We start from the raw sequence: 7,889 nt of genomic DNA, 5'->3' as shown, positions 1-7,889 counted from the left end.
GACTGAGTCCTGTCCCCTCTATCACACAGTCCCTGCTCCCCCATTACCGCTCACCAGTGCAGACTTCTCCTCCAGCTCTTACATGTGGAGCCGGCTGTACCCTAATGTGCAGAGTCCCGGTGCCCCCCAGGACTGAGTCCTGTCCCCTCTATCACACAGTCCCTGCTCCCCCATTTCCGCTCACCAGTGCAGACTTCTTCTCCAGCTCTTACATGTGGAGCCGGCTGTACCCTAATGTGCAGAGTCCCGGTGCCCCCCAGGACTGAGTCCTGTCCCCTCTATCACACAGTCCCTGCTCCCCCATTACCGCTCACCAGTGCAGACTTCTTCTCCAGCTCTTACATGTGGAGCCGGCTGTACCCTAATGTGCAGAGTACCGGTGCCCCCCCAGGACTGAGTCCTGTCCCCTCTATCACACAGTCCCTGCTCCCCCATTACCGCTCACCAGTGCAGACTTCTTCTCCAGCTCCTACTCTGTAGCAACGGTATTGATTTCTTGAGATAAAGATATCACCGGAAGGGGCGGAGCCTCCGTCACTAGCAGTGTTGTTGTTGCCGTTACATGCTAGACTGTATGGGCTCCTTCCACGTGTGACGTAATTTCCGGGGGCGTGTCATACCGGGAGGGGCGTGGTCTGACAGCACAGGCAGGAAGAGAAGCATCTATTACACATCTGTCTGGTGTCTGTGAGTAGCAGGGAGTGAGGTCAGTGACGAACAGGAGGGTTTATTAACAGATTAATGTCTTCTCACATTTTTGGTTGACAGGGCTGATACTTGGGGTTATCTAGTTGGGTTTGGGGACTTAATGTTTGGGTCTTCTGGGAGTTGGGCTTCTGGAGGGGAGGGAAGATTAATGCACGCTTGGGGGTCTCGTTGGGTCCTGGAGGGGGTTAATCCATGTCTGTGGGATCTGGTTGGGTCGTGTGGGTGGGGGAGTTAATGCACGTCTGTGGGGTCTGGTAATGTCCCGGAGGGCTTAGTGCACGCTTGTGGGGTCAGGGTGGGTTCCTCACTGGGGGGGGATTAGTGCATGTTTTTGGGGTTTGCTTGGACTCCTGGTGGGGGGGTTAATGCACTCATGCGTGGTCTGGTTTGGTCCCTTGGAGGGTTAATTCTTGTCTGCTGGTACTTTTTTGGCCCTGGGGAGGGTTAATGCACACTCGTGGGGTCTGGTTGGGCTCTATATCTACAATTATATATACCTGACAGGAGCCCAGGCAGTCTGTATCTACAATAATATATACCTGACAGGAGCCCATACAGTCTATATCTACAATAATATATACCTGACAGGAGCCCGTACTGTCTATATCTACAATAATATACACCTGACAGGAGCCCATACAGTCTGTATGTACAATAATATATACCTGACAGGAGCCCGTACAGTCTATATCTACAATAATATATACCTGACAGGAGCCCGTACAGTCTATATCTAAAATAATATATACCTGACAGCAGCCCGTACAGTCTATATCTACAATAACATATACCTGACAGGAGACCATACAGTCTGTATCTACAATAATATATACCTGACAGGAGCCCGTACAGTCTATATCTAAAATAATATATACCTGACAGCAGCCCGTACAGTCTATATCTACAATAATATATACCTGACAGGAGCCCGTACAGTCTATATCTACAATAATATATACCTGACAGGAGCCCGTACAGTCTATATCTACAATAATATATACCTGACAGGAGCCCATACAGTCTATATCTAAAATAATATATACCTGACAGCAGCCCGTACAGTCTATATCTACAATAACATATACCTGACAGGAGCCCATACAGTCTATATCTACAATAATATATACCTGACAGGAGCCCGTACAGTCTATATCTACAATAATATATACCTGACAGGAGCCCGTACAGTCTATATCTACAATAACATATACCTGACAGGAGCCCATACAGTCTATATCTACAATAATATATACCTGACAGGAGCCTGTACAGTCTATATCTACAATAATATATACCTGACAGGAGCCCATACAGTCTATATCTACAATAATATATACCTGACAGGAGCCCGTACAGTCTATATCTACAATAATATATACCTCACAGGAGCCCGTACAATCTGTATCTACAATAATATAAACCTGACAGGAGCCCGTACAGTCTATATCTACAATAATATATACCTGACAGGAGCGTGTACAGTCTATATCTACAATAATATATACCTGACAGGAGCCCGTACAGTCTATATCTACAATAATATATACCTGACAGGAGCCCGTACAGTCTGTATCAACAACAATCTATACCTGACAAGCCCATACAGTCTATATCTACAATAATATACACCTGACAGGAGCCCGTACAGTCTATATCTACAATAATATATACCTGACAGGAGCCCATACAGTCTGCATCTACAATAATATATACCTGACAGGAGCCTGTACAGTCTATATCTACAATAATATATACCTGACAGGAGCCCATACAGTCTATATCTACAATAATATATACCTGACAGAAGCCCGTACAGTTTGTATCTACAATAATATATAGCTGACAGGAGCCCGTACAGTCTATATCTACAATAATATATACCTGACAGGAGCCTGTACAGTCTATAGCTACATTAATATATACCTGAAAGGAGCCCATACAGTCTATATCTACAATAATATATACCTGACAGGAGCCTGTACAGTCTATAGCTACATTAATATATACCTGACAGGAGCCCATACAGTCTATATCTACAATAATATATACCTGACAGGAGCCCATACAGTCTATATCTACAGTAATATATACCTGACAGGAGCCCGTACAGTCTATATCTACAATAATATATACCTGACAGGAGCCCGTACAGTCTGTATCTACAATAATATATACCTGACAGGAGCCATACAGTCTATATCTACAATAATATATACCTGACAGGAGCCCGTACGGTCTGTATCTACAATAATATATACCTGACAGCAGCCATACAGTCTATATCTACAATAATATAAACCTGACAGGAGCCGGTACAGTCTATATCTACAATAATATATACCTGACAGGAGCCCGTACAGTCTGTATCTGCAATAATATATACCTGACAGGAGGCCATACAGTCTGTATCTACAATAATATATACCTGACAGGAGCCCATACAGTCTATAGCTACAATAATATATACCTGACAGGAGCCATACAGTCTATATCTACAATAATATATACCTGACAGGAGCCCATACAGTCTGTATTTACAATAATATATACCTGACAGGAGCACGTACAGTCTATATCTACAATAAAATATACCTGACAGGACCCCGTACAGTATGTATCTACAATAATATATACCTGACAGGAGCCCGTACAGTCTGTATCTGCAATAATATATACCTGACAGGAGCCCATACAGTCTATAGCTACAATAATATATACCTGACAGGAGCCATACAGTCTATATCTACAATAATATATACCTGACAGGAGCCCATACAGTCTGTATCTACAATAATATATACCTGACAGGAGCCCGTACAGTCTATATCTACAATAAAATATACCTGACAGGAGCCCGTACAGTCTATATCTACAATAATATATACCTAACATGAGCCCGTACAGTCTATATCTCCAATAATATATACCTGACAGGAGCCCAGACAGTCTATATCTACAATAATATATACCTGACAGGAGCCCGTACAGTCTGTATCTACAATAATATAAACCTGACAGGAGCCCGTACAGTCTATATCTACAATAATATATACCTGACAGGAGCGAGTACAGTCTATATCTACAATAATATATACCTGACAGGAGCCCGTACAGTCTATATCTACAATAATATATACCTGACCGGAGCCCATACAGTCTGTATCAACAACAATCTATACCTGACAAGCCCATACAGTCTATATCTACAATAATATACACCTGACAGGAGCCCGTACAGTCTATATCTACAATAATATATACCTGACAGGAGCCCATACAGTCTGCATCTACAATAATATATACCTGACAGGAGCCTGTACAGTGTATATCTACAATAATATATACCTGACAGGAGCCCATACAGTCTATATCTACAATAATATATACCTGACAGAAGCCCGTACAGTTTGTATCTACAATAATATATAGCTGACAGGAGCCCGTACAGTCTATATCTACAATAATATATACCTGACAGGAGCCTGTACAGTCTATAGCTACATTAATATATACCTGACAGGAGCCCATACAGTCTATATCTACAATAATATATACCTGACAGGAGCCTGTACAGTCTATAGCTACATTAATATATACCTGACAGGAGCCCATACAGTCTATATCTACAATAATATATACCTGACAGGAGCCCATACAGTCTATATCTACAGTAATATATACCTGACAGGAGCCCGTACAGTCTATATCTACAATAATATATACCTGACAGGAGCCCGTACAGTCTGTATCTACAATAATATATACCTGACAGGAGCCATACAGTCTATATCTACAATAATATATACCTGACAGCAGCCATACAGTCTATATCTACAATAATATAAACCTGACAGGAGCCGGTACAGTCTATATCTACAATAATATATACCTGACAGGAGCCCGTACAGTCTGTATCTGCAATAATATATACCTGACAGGAGGCCATACAGTCTGTATCTACAATAATATATACCTGACAGGAGCCCATACAGTCTATAGCTACAATAATATATACCTGACAGGAGCCATACAGTCTATATCTACAATAATATATACCTGACAGGAGCCCATACAGTCTGTATTTGCAATAATATATACCTGACAGGAGCACGTACAGTCTATATCTACAATAAAATATACCTGACAGGACCCCGTACAGTATGTATCTACAATAATATATACCTGACAGGAGCCCGTACAGTCTGTATCTACAATAATCTATACCTGACAAGCCCGTACAGTCTATATCTACAATAATATATACCTGACAGGAGCCCGTACAGTCTATATCTACAATAATATATACCTGACAGGAGCCCATACAGTCTGCATCTACAATAATATATACCTGACAAGAGCCTGTACAGTCTATATCTACAATAATATATACCTGACAGGAGCCCATACAGTCTATATCTACAATAATATATACCTGACAGAAGCCCGTACAGTTTATATCTACAATAATACTGTATATACCTGACAGGAGCCCAGACAGTCTATATCTATAATATTATATCTGACAGGAGCCCATACAGTCTATATCTACAATAATATATACCTGACAGGAGCCTGTACAGTCTATATCTACAATAATATATACCTGACAGGAGCCCATACAGTCTATATCTACAATAATATATACCTGACAGGAGCCTGTACAGTCTATATCTACAATAATATATACCTGACAGGAGCCCATACAGTCTATATCTACAGTAATATATACCTGACAGGAGCCCGTACAGTCTATATCTACAATAATATATACCTGACAGGAGCCTGTACAGTCTGTATCTACAATAATATATACCTGACAGGAGCCTGTACAGTCTGTATCTGCAATAATATATACCTGACAGGAGGCCATACAGTCTGTATCTACAATAATATATACCTGACAGGAGCCCATACAGTCTATAGCTACAATAATATATACCTGACAGGAGCCATTCAGTCTATATCTACAATAATATATACCTGACAGGAGCCCATACAGTCTGTATTTACAATAATATATACCTGACAGGAGCACGTATAGTCTATATCTACAATAAAATATACCTGACAGGACCCCGTACAGTATGTATCTACAATAATATTTACCTGACAGGAGCCCGTACAGTCTGTATCTGCAATAATATATACCTGACAGGAGCCCATACAGTCTATAGCTACAATAATATATACCTGACAGGAGCCATACAGTCTATATCTACAATAATATATACCTGACAGGAGCCCATACAGTCTGTATTTACAATAATATATACCTGACAGGAGCACGTACAGTCTATATCTACAATAAAATATACCTGACAGGAGCCCGTACAGTCTATATCTACAATAATATATACCTAACATGAGCCCGTACAGTCTATATCTACAATAATATATAGTTGACAGGAGCCCAGACAGTCTATATCTACAATAATATATACCTGACAGGATCCCATACAGTTTATATCTCCAATAATATATACGTGACAGGAGCCCAGACAGTCTGTATCTACAATAATATATACCTGACAGGAGCCCGTACAGTCTGTATCTACAATAATATATACCTGACAGGAGCATGTACAGTCAAGATTCAAGATTCAAAGAAGCTTTATTGGCAGGACTAAATACACATTAGTTTTGCCAAAGCAGGTGTACAGAAGGGAATTGGGATAGGGACTGTAGGGATGTTGGGAAGGGGCTGTAGGAAAGGTGGATGGGGCAGATCCAGGATGGGGCTATAAAAGTCCATGGCATAGGGAAGGTGGATGGGGGCATGGGGGCAGATCCAGGATGAGGCTATAGAAGTCCATGGCATAGGGAAGGTGGATGGGGGATTGGGGCATATCCAGGGTGAGTGCCATAGAAGTCCATGGCATATCATAGTTCTCTTTCTCGCAGTCTATGGCATTCGCTCACATATTGCGCTGCTATCTCCACTGCTCTCTCTTCTTCCCCCAGCAGGATATATGTTTTCTCTTCCTCCTTCATGGTGGTGAAATACGGGAAGAGATGTGAGAGTCTCCTGAAGTGAGTGTCCCTCACTGCTGAGTACTTGGAGCAGTGTAGCAGGAAGTGGGTCTCATCCTCCAGGGCCTCCTGGTCACAGTGTTGGCACAGTCTTTCCTCCCTGGGCTTGTAGCTCTGCCTGTGTCGGCCGGATTCGATGGCCAGACTGTGGGCACTGAGTCTATACCGGCTCAGGATCAGTCTATATATACAATAATATATACCTGACAGGATCCCATACAGTCTGTATCCACAATAATATATACCTGACAGGAGCCCGTACAGTCTGTATCTACAATAATATATACCTGACAGGAGCCCGTACAGTCTATATCTACAATAATATATACCTGACAGGAGCCCATACAGTCTATATCTACAATAATATATACCTGACAGGAGCCCGTACAGTCTATATCTACAATAATATATACCTGACAGGAGCCCGTACAGTCTATATCTACAATAATATATACCTGACAGGAGCGTGTACAGTCTATATCTACAATAATATATACCTGACAGGAGCCCGTACAGTCTATATCTACAATAATATATACCTGACAGGAGCCCATACAGTCTGTATCTACAATAATATATACCTGACAGGAGCCCGTACAGTCTATATCTACAATAATATATACCTGACAGGAGCCCGTACAGTCTGTATCTACAATAATATATACCTGACAGGAGCCCGTACAGTCTGTATCTACATTAATCTATACCTGACAAGCCCGTACAGTCTATATCTACAATAATATATACCTGACAGGAGCCCGTACAGTCTATATCTACAATAATATATACCTGACAGGAGCCCATACAGTCTGCATCTACAATAATATATACCTGACAGGAGCCTGTACAGTCTATATCTACAATAATATATACCTGACAGGAGCCCATACAGTCTATATCTACAATAATATATACCTGACAGAAGCCCGTACAGTTTATATCTACAATAATACACTCACTGGCCACTTTATTAGGTACACCTGTCCAACTGTGTGTTAAGACTTAATTTCTAATCAGCCAATCACATGGCGGCAACTCAGTGCATTTAGGCATGTAGACATGGTCAAGACAATCTCCTGCAGTTCAAACCGAGCATCAGTATGGGGAAGAAAGGTGATTTGAGTGCCTTTGAACGTGGCATGATTGTTGGT

At 41.4% G+C, this 7,889-nt stretch overlaps 1 protein-coding gene across 1 annotated transcript in view; it reads left to right on the top strand.

Annotated features, from left to right (window-relative positions):
• The first annotated feature begins 611 nt into the window (after positions 1-611).
• The window catches only part of LOC141073504 (uncharacterized), a 174,053-nt gene continuing 166,775 nt past the window's right edge, over positions 612-7,889 (top strand). The window contains exon 1 of the mRNA XM_073560754.1: positions 612-706. The gene's annotated coding sequence lies outside the window, so the exon portion shown is untranslated. The remainder of the gene's footprint in view (positions 707-7,889) is intronic.

The sequence above is a fragment of the Dendrobates tinctorius genome, unplaced genomic scaffold (genome assembly GCF_039654945.1).
Source record: "Dendrobates tinctorius isolate UK_male_01 unplaced genomic scaffold, ASM3965494v1 ptg000014l, whole genome shotgun sequence".
NCBI lineage: Eukaryota > Metazoa > Chordata > Amphibia > Anura > Dendrobatidae > Dendrobates > Dendrobates tinctorius.
The sequence above is the reverse complement of the archived record's forward strand: the minus strand, read 5'-3'. Positions and strand labels throughout refer to the sequence as shown.